Below are 13,651 nucleotides of genomic sequence, written 5' to 3' on the forward strand. Positions count from 1 at the left end.
GGATCCATTATTGTTTTGTTACCCTTTTCTACCGTTAACTGGAAGGAGGTTGAAAGCACAAAAAATAGCAAAAATAGGGTATGTCCCAGAAAAATGCCAAAACTGTGTAAAAAATGTTGGTTTTCTAACAAAAGTCTGTCATTCCCTAAAAGCTGGAGAAATTGTGATTTCAGCCCCACAAACCCTTTTTTGATACCATTTGCAGAGAAAAACCCAGAAGCTTTCATTTGCAGCCCGTTTTTCACATTTTTCACAAAAAAAAAAAAATTGCTGTATTTTGACTAATTTCTGGGAACCCTCTAGGAGAATCCACAAACCCTGGGTACCTTTAGAATCCCCAAGATGTTGGAAGAAAAGGACGCAAATTTGGCGTGGATACCTAATGTTGTCAAAAAGTTACAGGGGCCTAAGCGCGCACTACCTCAAATAGCCCAAAAAGGGCTTAGCACAGGAGGGGAAAAGGCCTAGCAGCGAAGGGGTTAAATAAAATACTGCAATGCATAAACATTGAGTATTAAATATTGTCACATAGAAATAATTTGTGCAAGAATATCAGAATCAAAAATAGTGATTTTGATGGAATTAATACAGTTGTTAGTATTATTGAAATCATTACTATACTTTACATAAATTTCAAATTTCAAATTTAAGAATATTAAAGATCATTTTTTTTATATGTTTTCTTACTTTATCTGTTATAAAATGTTTTCTTTTTAATTTTTATCTCTATTAGTGTTTTTAAAATGTAATTAATTTTTTTAATTAAATTTTTTAATTTTTGTAAAGTTAAAATACACAATGGTTGTGTGGTTCATAACCATTTAGGGTGGTTATTAAATAAATTATAATTCATCAGCAAACAATTATTATCTATTATTTTTTAAATATAAATAAAAATTAATTGTTCCTTCTATAATTACATGTTATTTCTGATTAAAGATTATGGTGCCGATCACGATCCAGTAAAAAAATTCCCCGTACGACTCGTATCCGGTCTTTTTACTGTACGAATCGTACAAGTGCCGTACAAACTGGCAATCACGATTCGCATGGGAAAAAGTCCATACGAATCGCATTGGGAATCATTCCCCACACATCCTCGGGTCGGAAAATGTGTCCGACACGTCCCCGGACGATTTACCGTACAAATGTGAAAAGTGAAGTCCGACCGCGGAATTACGATCCATCCCGTGCATCCGATGTTACAACCGTATGGAAAAAACACCGTCCGCACCGAACTCCCATAGCAACTATGGAGACATGTGCCCGCATACGCGCCAAACACCCCCCCAGCCCTCCTATGTACGAGTCGAATCCCCACCCGTGTATGTACACCCGTATATGTACGAGATGTACCCCCACCCGTGAATGTATGGAGCATACCCCCACCCCAACTGTGAATGTACGACCCGTACCCTCACCCGCGTATGCATGGAGCGTACCCCCACCCCAACCGTGTATGTACGACCCGTACCCTCACCCGCGTATGCATGGAGCGTACCCCCACCCCAACAGTGTATGTACGACCCGTACCCTCACCCGCGTACGTATGGAGCGTACCCCCACCCCAACAGTGTATGTACGGACTGTACCCCCACCCCAACCGTGTATGTACGACCCGTACCCTCACCCGTGTACGTATGGAGCGTACCCCCACCCCAACAGTGTATGTACGACACGTACCCCCACCCGCGTATGCATGGAGCGTACCCCCACCCCAACCGTGTATGTACGGACCATACCCTCACCCGCGTACGTATGGAGCGTACCCCCACCCCAACCATGTATGTACGACCCGTACCCTCACCCGCGTACGTATGGAGCGTACCCCCACCCCAACAGTGCATGTACGACCCGTACCCCCACCCGCATATGCATGGAGCGTACCCCCACCCCAACCGTGTATGTACGGACCGTACCCTCACCCGCGTATGTATGGAGCGTACCCCCACCCCAACAGTGTATGTACGACCCGTACCCCCACCCGCATATGCATGGAGCGTACCCCCACCCCAACCGTGTATGTACGGACCGTACCCTCACCCGCGTACGTATGGAGCGTACCCCCACCCCAACAGTGTATGTACAACCCGTACCCCCACCCGCATATGCATGGAGCGTACCCCCACCCCAACCGTGTATGTACGGACCGTACCCCCACCCCAACCGTGTATGTACGACCCGTACCCTCACCCGCGTACGTATGGAGCGTACCCCCACCCCAACAGTGTATGTACGACCCGTACCCCCACCCACGTATGCATGGAGCGCACCCCCACCCCAACTGTGTATGTACGGACCGTACCCCCACCCCAACCGTGTATGTACGACCCGTACCCTCACCCGCGTACGTATGGAGTGTACCCCCACCCCAACAGTGTATATACGACCCGTTCCCTCACCCGCGTATGCATGGAGCGTACCCCCACCCCAACATTGTAAGTGCGGAGCGCACCCCAGGCCCCAACACCAGCACCTTCACACAACATCGCGCATGTACGAGTCGTACCAAGCCAGACACAAGGACAGCACTGTACAACAAAATTCCCGAAGTACACACCGTACACACGCTAAAAACGCACGTAAACAACCAGGACAAAGCAAAACAACACAAGAATACACCATTCGAATGGCACAAAGCCACAAATCATGTCCAACAAGCACAAAAACAACACATTCACTGACCTGCAACTGCCAAAATCCAAAACAGAGGCCCAAAACACAACCACTCCTTATAACACACCCACCCAAACTTCAAACACAGCCACACCCACCAATGGACCAATAAAAAGGGCCCACACACACAAACCATGAGCCTTTGCAACAGACTCACTGCTGCCAGACCCCACAGACAACCTACAGCACCATACTAGAACCTTTACTACACCTTACACTTGCACACCTTCACACACACACCTTCACAAACACCCCCTCATCACATTCACACACACACCTGCACAACCACACACACACACCCACAACCATCCACACACCCCCCCCATCCACACCCACACCCCTCACCATGCCCACTAACAAGAATCCAAAGTTCACTAGCCGAGAGTTAGAGGTCCTTGTCGACGAAATCCTCAGAGTCGAGCCACACCTCTTTGGAACATTGGTCAGACAGACCTGCATGACCGAAAAAACAGCCATGTGGCAGAGGATTGTTGATGCTGTGAATGCTGTTGCGGCCACCAGAAGGACCAGGCATGAATGCCAAGCCAGGTGGTACGATCTGCGGAGGAGGGTCCGAGCCAAAATGACCGACGACCACAACCAGGCCAACGTCACTGGAGGAGGGCCGCCCCGCAGAACCGTACACTACCATCCCTGGGAGGAGAGGGTGATGACCATACTGCCGGTGGTGGCAGTGGACGGATTAGACGGACTCCGAGACCCGGGTGAGTACACAAACAACTCACCTCACATGGGGGGAACGTCATCCACAACCAAACTCACAAACAGGCACGCAACCACCCCAACCTATCGCATGACTCAACCACACTCCATGAACACGCACATGCCACTGGCGCCACCATGCCCCATGCACCCAGCTGGACAATGCAAAGTCACAGGCCACAGAAAACACCAACACAAGACACGGTAAGCCGGATGGCGGGAGTGTGGGCCACAAAAATCACATAGTGCAACCCAGAAGCAGACAACAATGCCCCCTGCCAATATGGCCTAGGTCACAGCCAGACAAACAGTGTGTCCCCACACAGGAAAGACTTGCCAGCAAATGGCGGACGCCTTGCATTAACACATGGGGGTGACGGCACGTTTTTGCACATGACAGCAGCTAATGAACAGCCAACACTGTGAAAGAGTGGCAGCACACACCACCACAGCAGCAGCGCAGACACAGACACTACACCCAATGGGTGCCTGCTGATCAGAAACAAACTCACATCAACAAGCCAAGGGCCAGTCAAAGATCTGCAAAAAGTGTGTGCCTAGGAAGCTGGGCTGAGGTGACAGAGGGTGACACACAGAGGGAGGGAGAGGGGGAGAGAGATGAAGGGAGACACCGGGAGACGGACAGAGGGAGGAGGCTGACACACAGAGGGAGGGAGAGGGGGACAGAGAGGGAGTGAGAAAGGGACACACAGGGAGACCAATTCAGCCGGGGGGGTGTGGGAATGTCTGCTCGTCAGCAGGTGGACTGCTTGCATGTAGACAAGGGTGGCCAGTGCCTGAATCCCCCCTCTTCTCCATGGCAAAACACTGGGCCATGTGTCAACCTGTGCACGAGCACAACGCCAGCTACCTGCATTATCTAAGTGTGTGGAACAACTCCATGTGCCCACGTACAGTGCAACACGGAAGGCGCCAATGCATGGCTCGCCACACCTGCTCATTCCACTGCTGACTGCAGTCACAATTGACGCAGCAAGTAAGACTGTGCCACACATAGGTAAAGTCGCAAAAGCTGTGGCCAAGGGACATACCCATGCACAAGTGCACTGTGAGTGGAATGCAAGACATATCCAAATTCTCAGAGGAAATGTGCCAACTTAGAAACGAATGAAACATGGATGTTGCATGGAACAAAATTAACATTGTCTCTCTCACACACAGGTCAACGTCGTGGATCACCCCCCAAGACTGGGGGGGAAGACTCACAGGACCCGGCTCGGCGGGATGACGGACCCACCGGCAGCGACGACTCTCACCACTCTGTGGACGAACCCGACCCCGACCAACCTGGCCCCTCTGGTGTCCAACCACCTGCAGCACCTGCGTCAGGTACAACTGGGCCAACCACCACCCCCACTCCTGCCACATCCCAGGAGACACCCAGGATCCCTGCCCCACCACCACAATGCAGCCAGGCTGGCCAGGAGGGACACGGTGTACCGGGCACCCAGGAGGAGGCAGGCGACAACGCCAATGCCACCCCTCAGGGGTCCCGGAGACCCGATGTGCCCACAAGGGCAGGCCAGGTGCAAGTGGGCAGGGGTGGTGGGAGTGGAGGACGGCGGAGGCGCGAGCCTGACCTGTTGGCTGCGGAACCGGTATATTCCCATGTCCGAAACATCCTGGACACATACCGGCAGGACACCACGGGCATGGCCCAGGTTGTGTCCATCCTCGAGGAGATCAAGACCCAGCAGGCCCAGCAACATGCGGAGCAACATGCCTGTCTACTGCGACACCAAGGGCGGATGGAGGACAGACAGGCTGAGCTTGTGACGGTGTTCAGGGGAATTCACAGTACACTCCGTCGGATAGCCGACAACATGGGCAACCCTCCCTGTGCCATCAGGCGTAGAACATCACCACCCACAGGGAGGGATCAGGAGGAGGAGGAGGAGACATCCGACGGAGCATCCCAAACATCGTCACGGCCTGCTTCTGAGGGTCCCCGCAGGAGGGCGGGTCGTCCACGGAAAAGACCGTGAGGGTCAGCGCAACAGCACCATCTCCCAGGACACCTGGCCTGGCACCTGGCCCACTGGACCAACAGCAGCACAGCAGCAAAAGACATTCTCTGCCACATGGACTTGCTGGTCACTGTCTGACCAATGTTGACAAAGACTGTGGCATGGACTCTGAGGATTTCAAATGGCAAGGACACCAACTCCCCTAGTGAACTTTGGATTCCACACACCCGGAAAGCCCCTCATGTCATACCCCCCCAACGTACCCCAACCAAAATAAAAAGTTACACCATAAAGAGAAGATGCCTACATATTGCATTATTACCTTACATGTGTCTTGTAAAGTCTAACCATGCCTGAGTTCTCATTTGACTTCAACCATCCACACCCTGGGGCCTGAGTCTGGCACAGGACACACATGGGTCACATTGTATTAGGCAAGACAGACATGGAGCACCATACACACCTGTGATGGGCCCAACCAGCTGAGGGGGTGGCCGCACAACCGTGCCAACATACATATTGAGTACAGCGACAGCCATGCGCAGAGGTCAGGGATCATGTGGAGTGTCCTGTGGGGCACCCAGGTATGTGTGGACAGGTGGCAGAACCATGTCCTGCAAGCTTGAGTCAGGTGGATGCAGAGAATGGTGGCCTGGCCAACGTTGGATGCATGGGGATGGCACATGTCACAATACCCACAGAGTCATGGACATCAAGCACAATACACAGTCTAATCCCACACAAACAGCTTGCATCTTGCTACTCTACACATAGACACATAGCCACTATCACGGAAAACCATGCCAGACATGCCGGATGCACCGTGGCACACACCAGCATTGACTGAGAAGAGGCACCTTTGAGGCATAGGGACACCTTCATTAGTCATGTATTCGGGATTGCAGAGGCAACTTGGAGTACACATGAACGGGTCATGTGGAGTAACATGTGGGTCCAACACTGGAACCCCCCTTCTGCAGCACAAATGCGTGATAGCCATGGAACTGGCACACAAGTGTCGGCTAACAGCTAAACACCCCCTGCTGCTCACGGAGAGGCTGCCATACACCATTGATCCGCTGATGTGGAAGTCCCACACCATGTCAAGCCAATGCAAACCGTATGTGTCCGAGGGCAGTGTAACACACATTGATGCCATCATCACAATCCACAATCCCATCACTGATGACTGTCAACAAGTCTGACCATCTATTCAGGTGTACCCAGCTGCATGTCATGTGTCCCATGGTGATGTGACATGTCTGCAGAGGAACCAAACATCGACAGGGGCAGTGTGCACACATCGTAAACAACTGCCACACCCAATACACCCCTGATGCATCCCTTACCCTAAGGAGACTTCCAAACTTGTCCGTGCGTGTAACGCTGAGTCAGCACACGATGACGTGTCCATGAGGAATAGCAGTGCCACAACAATGCAACCAGCAGACGGCATGCGCAAGTACCTGGGGATGAGAGACACACAAGAAGTCAGCCACAAAAAGCACAGCCACTTGCATGTGCATGTACTTGACACATGTAAGGATGACAACATGCTAGGTCACAATTATGACTGGGGAAATACACCCATCACTGGCACCATCACTCCAGTGACACATCCACACACACCTCTGACTCACGTGCCATACATGCAGATGGACACACACATGGCAACACATGCCACACGGGGACCAATGCGTGCACACACAGACACTGGTACTCACCACTAAGCAAAGAAGTCCCGTATGAGCCGACTCCGGATGTCCTCTTGCGGAACCACATCCTCCACATCACTAGCCCCATTGCCAAGACCTTGTTCCTCCACGGGTGGATGGTCCTGATCATCTTGATCCAGGATGAGTGGCACAGCTTTCTCAACTGCCATGTTGTGCAGCATGCAGCACACCATGAAGATTTTGCAGACCTTCGCCGGGGCATATGGGAGGGCGCCGCCGGTCTTGTGGAGGCATCTGAATCGGCTCTTCAGGAGGCCAAATGTCCTCTCTATCACTCGCCTTGTCCGGCCATGGGCGGTGTTGTAGCGGAGCTGGGCCGGCGTGATGGGGTTGCGGAGAGGTGTGATCAGCCATGGCATGTTGGGATAGCCAGCGTCCCCTAAATGGAAACCACATGGACATAAGTAGGACAGGAGAAGCGGTCGTGCTGGAAGTCTACGCAAAATACAGGACAGACCGAGTGTACCCACCAACAACACATGCTGGTTCGTTGCGCAGCTGCGTCATCATCTCAGGCACCCTGCTACGCCTCATGATGTAGGCATCGTGTGCTGATCCTGGAAAACGAGCACAGACATGTGAAATCACCATGTTGGACAGACACACCACAAGGGCATTGATGGAGTGGTAGTGCTTGCGATTCCTGTACGCTACCTCCTGTGCCTGTGGTGGTACCAAAGCCACATGTGTCCCATCTATGGACCCAATGACATGGGGCATCCCTCCCAGGGCATAGAATCCACGCTTGACCCCAGTCAACATTTCAGGGGTTGGGAAATGGATGAACTCATCCAGGTGAAGCAACATGGCCTCTAAGAAATCATGCAGCACACGGCAGAACATGCTCTGGGACATGCCACCAACATGAGCTATGGTATTTTGAAAGGTACCCGTGGCAAGAAAATGTAGGGCTGCCATTACCTTCAGCTTGGGTGTCAGTGCCGTAGGATACCTGTGCAGCGGTTGCAGGTGTGGTGCCAGCCTCGCCGTCAACTCCTCAATCAACGGTTGGGGGAAGCGGTAGCACCGGATACAGTCATTCTCCCGCATGTCAGCCAAGTCCGGAATTGCTCGGGGAAGAGGCGGCGCTCTGCAGTAATTTGGAAGTGACAAGGAAGAGTGAGTGCACTACAACAACAATTTTTTGGTGCTGAGCACATGTTAATCTGTCAATACACATATGCGACATACGGTGTCAGGTATGTGCCACATGTCCTGGACACGTATGGCTGCCAGGTGACACTCCTACCAAGACCCAGCTACACACGGAGATTGTGAACCTCCACATGCCATGGCATGGGATTAGCTGTGTCCCAGTGTAAGTGAACAGCCAGACGCAACACAGGAGTGACATACATCAACACATCATCAGAAGTAGGCTGTCGATTTCAGAGACTGGTAGCGGAACACTAGAGCCACAGGTCACATGACATGACACTAGGACAGCCCACACACCTTGCCAATAAGGTGTACATGAAATGACTCACCACACATTCATAGAGAGAATGCAGACATGTCCTTGTTACGCTACTCCGTGTCCCATGCATACATACGCATCTCACATCCGATACCACATGTGGCCTGGTGTGCGTAACAGTGTGCCATGTCCATCTACACACAGACACATGTTGGTTGCTGCAACAGCTGATGCTTTTGAGGGAGCACCAACATCAAGCTAATGGGGACACCCCACACATACATGACATAGTCACATCGTGCACCGTGGGTACTGACATGTCTGGTGTGGTAACCCCTGTAGCGGGCATCAGGGGACACTTGCGTGTGTTGTTGACTGTGCCATGCCAGTGACGCTCATCCCAAGTGTGCAGTACGACATGCACACATGTCAAAGGAGTTAAGGGCATGCCTGGCACACATTGCACCGTCACACATAACATCTGTACACATCTCATCATACATCTGGTGCCTTCTCGACTCAGGAGTAATGTGCCACATCACAGCCTTTCACACCTGTGCCCCACACATGTAGTACTGCCCAGACAATGCCTTGATGTCCATCCATGGACAAGTATGTCAGCCCTATTCCTTCCGGTGTGCTGCCTGTCACCACTGTGATGTGTGAAAGGCACCGTACATTCACTCAGAGGGCCTGTGTACGTTCCCTATCACTATGGGAGTGCTGCCGTATGTGTACCCATAGTGATAGTGAGCGTACGCATGTGTGTACGGTCCGTACCACTATGAGTACGCATACGCGAGAACACCCATAGTGATAGTGAGCGTACGCACGCGTGTACGGTCCGTATCACTATGGGTACACATACGCGAGAACACCCATAGTGAAAGTGAGCGTACAGGTGTGTGTACGGTCCGTACCACTATGGGTAGACATACGCGTGAACACCCATAGTGATAGTGAGCGTACGCACGCGTGTACGGTCCGTACCACTATGAGTACGCATACGCGAGAACACCCATAGTGATAGTGAGTGTACAGGCGTGTGTACGGTCCGTACCACTATGGGTACACATACGCGTGAACACACATAGTGATAGTGGGCGTACGCACGCGTGTACGGTCCGTACCACTATGAGTACGCATACGCGTGAACACCCATAGTGATAGTGAGCGTACGCACGCGTGTACGATCCGTATCACTATGGGTACACATGCGCGAGAACACCCATAGTGAAAGTGAGCGTACGCACGCGTGTACGGTCCGTACCACTATGGGTACACATACGCGTGAACACCCATAGTGATAGTGAGCGTACGCACGCGTGTACGGTCCGTACCACTATGAGTACGCATACGCGAGAACACACATAGTGATAGTGAGCGTACAGGCGTGTGTACGGTCCGTACCACTATGAGTACGCATACGCGAGAACACCCATAGTGATAGTGAGCGTACAGGCGTGTGTACGGTCCGTACCACTATCAGTACGGACCGTACACACGCCTGTACGCTCACTATCACTATGGGTGTTCTCGCATATGCGTACTCATAGTGGTACGGACCGTACACATGCCTGTACGCTCACTATCACTATGGGTGTTCTCGCGTATGCGTACTCATAGTGGTACGGACCGCACACGCGTGCATACGCTCACTATCACTATGGGTACGCATACGCGAGCACACCCATAGTGATACGGACCGTACACACGCCTGTACGGGCCGTTGCTATGCATTTGTGGTGCCCTAGGGCCCTGGTACGCACCGTACCTGTGTGTGAAACTCCAAATTACATAGGGGACACATGAGGGACAAGTATAAAGGCCTACATGCATGCTGGTTGTCATGGAGACCAAGTTTAAAGTTTGAATTTTTTTCAGCAGGTGCACAGCAGTAGTCAGTTTGAATGAATCTACTTTGTTGCAATGTGGTTCTGGAGTTGACATCATGCTCAAGAAAAAAACACAATAAGAACCCACTGACTGTGCTAGGTTTGAAGGGATTGGAGGAAACATAGGATGCAAATGTGAGTGACCAATCACTCTGTACTCCTGTGCATGAAACAGGCCAGCAAGGCAGATATAAGGCAGCCAGGTCCCATGAGGGAGCACTTGCCTGCACATCTTTGGATTCGACGACCCAGCTGCTGCTACTGATTCCCTGGAACCATGTCAAGGTCTGTGGAGAGGTCACAGCCTTTCACCCTGGAGGAGAACCTGGCTTTGCTGGATGTGATCCTCCCACAGTACCCCCTGCTGTATGGGCGACCAGAGTATCAGGTGAGTGCAGAGTCTACTAGCACAGACTGTGTCCCTTGTATGTGACTGTGACTTCTGGCATTGTGTCCAGGTGTGACACACATGCTATGTACTGTAGGGGGGTCCCAGGGGGGGAATGCCTGATGTCTCCCAGCCAGTGCATGCTGTGGTGCATGTCTGCCGTCCTCACTTGCATTGTGTTTACTGTGACAATCACTGCATGGTGCATGCCACATTCTGCCTGTCTTGTCCTCCTGGGAATGTAGCCTCTACAGTCCTCATTTTATTATGTGGTCAGCCCAGTGTGACAGGTGACTGTACCCACAGATGTGTGTTAGTTCTGTGTACCTGTGCTGAGAGTGTCCACATGATGTGTTCGTACCCTGGACATCGGTGTGTGTGTAAGTCTCCTGTCATGTGGGTGGGTGCATATGTGGAGTGTGGCACCCGGGCTGCATGAGGGATGGATATACCCTGCCCATGTGATGTGAGCAGGGAGCAGTGCTGTGTGTCTGACGTGCAGAGCCAGCCCCACACCTGTGAGCCCCCCCCGTCTAGTGGCACATGTGCAGAGTGAGGTTTATCGCTGCATTTGGCAATGGCAGGTGAATGTCCTGTGCCTGTGTGTGTCTGTGTACTCTGCTGTGGTAGCGTCAGTGGCCTGTGGCATGTGACTGCTTAGAGGTGCTGCACATTATCCTGGTGTACCTTCTGATGCACAGTGTGAGCCTGGATCATTGATTGTGTCGTTGCCCTCATTCCACCTGTGTACTTTCAATGGCACGTACTGCTTTTGCCCTTCCCCAGAGGATCATGTCCCTATGACAACGGTGCAATGCGTTGTATGCATACTATGCCTTGTTGTAAACAGCAAATTTGTTCTAATATGTCTCTCTGTGACATGTGCCCGGTGTATTGATGTAGTGTCACTTGTTCATCCTCACAGGTAGGCGCCTCTGCCAAGAAGCAGATATGGATGAACGCCGTCAGTGCCGTGAGGAGGACGGAGGGTCGCAAGCGGCGCCTGGCCCAGGTGAGGAAACACTGGCAGGATATCCGGTGCTGGACGCGGAGGATCGCACGGGTCCTGCTGGGGGACTCACCTGAGACCCATAAGAACCGCGGGCGCTGCCGTCTGACCCACATCCACAAGCGTGTGCTGGCGGTGGTATTTCCAGACTTGGACAGGCGCTTACAGGAGAAGCAGCAGCAGGAAGGGGGTAGGTACATGTGTGTTTGTTGTGTGTCACCAGCATTTGTAAGTGCACAGTTGCATGGATACACTGCCAGGGTTTAAAGGTGCTGTGCAGATCCAGTTACCCACAGTATAGCGGTGCTCTCCTGCCTCCCTTCCTCTCCTTGCAATGTGTTCCCTGGTCTGTGTGTAGTCACTCCTTCACAAGGTAATGTAGGCTGGCGCTTTCTCCACGTGAACTATGCCTGTAGCATCATGTGTGGGGGTGGTGTGTAACAGGTTTTGGGACCTTGCCTGTGCCCTGTCCAGTTCAGTACATGTGGGTTCCATGTCAGTTGGCACTGATGCTGAGTCCAGACATGGGAGTTAGTCTCTCAAGTGTCATGCCTTACAGCACGCATGTCCTATGTTGTGGCCTGTGACATGATGTGCATGAGTGTGCGATACGCATAGTGCAGGGATGGTGGCGTGTGTTGCAGTCATTCCCATTCAGGACCATGGAGTTGTGTGGCCACTACTGTCCCCTGGGGCATATTTTCCTAGGTGTCATGTGTGTCATCACAAAACGTGGACACTCTCAGTGTCTACAGCATAGGTTGTGCTCTGTGCCATTGTCCCCTGGCACCATGTATATTGACGTAAAATGTAGTACAAGTGTCAACTGTACAGCCTGACCTGATTTTCCTTGTTCATACTCACGGTGGCCAGTGCCTGTGTGTCTTGTTACAATCATCTGATGATGACCATTTGTACATGATTATTTGGACAGGCGCACCTTGGGTATTTGGCGTCCAATCTTGCATTTATGCAGCCCCTGTGTATTTCACCCAGACTAAGAGATGTAAGTGCTTCCTGTGTCTCAACAAATTGTCTCATGTAGGGGGTGGTTGGTGCGGGCAAAGCCTACATGTCAAAACCTGAAATCTCCTTGCTAGGTCTGGCCATTGTGTGATGTTTGTCTGGACATACACTCAAGGTGCAGTGAGCCAGTCATGTTGGGCATGTTTTCTAAACGTAAGTCACGCAGCCAGAGTGGGAGTCCGCATTCCACCAAATCCACTCCCTCCAAATCCCCTCCCCTCAGCTCTCCTGGCCACATATCCGGCAAAGACTCCTTCATGGCCGCTCTGTCCCTGAGCCCCACTGTAACACCACCCCGTAAGCGGTCAAGGGAGTCCCCGGTCAGGGTGGTTGAGTCCCCCCCCCCTGTCCACACCCTCCCCCAGTGGCGCTGCGACCCATCCCTCCGCCCCCCCCCCCTCCTTGGGGCCTGTGGTTCCTTCGGGTGCAGGGGAGTCGCTGGAGGACCTTGCTAAGGTGTGCAGCGCCATCCTGGCCTCTGCCTTTGGCCCTGCCCCACCGCCTGTGGTGGAGTCCTCCATCCCTGCACCCACGACGCCTACCCTTCGCCCTCATGTCCCTGCGGTGCCTGGTCCTTCCCCCCACATGATACCCTCCCCGCTCTGGAAGACGAAGGAGTCTGACTGTGCAGGCAAGCTAGGGGACACGCGTCCCACTGTGTCCCCCACCTGGATTGGAACTTTGGATTGCCCTATGGGCATTGTACTTTTTGAACTGTCAAGGGACAAACATATTTTTGGATGCTGATTAAAGCAATTTATTTTTCCTTAGTACACTACTGTCTGTCTGGTAT

This window comes from Triturus cristatus, chromosome 1_1 (assembly GCF_964204655.1).
Source record: "Triturus cristatus chromosome 1_1, aTriCri1.1, whole genome shotgun sequence".
Lineage (NCBI taxonomy): Eukaryota > Metazoa > Chordata > Amphibia > Caudata > Salamandridae > Triturus > Triturus cristatus.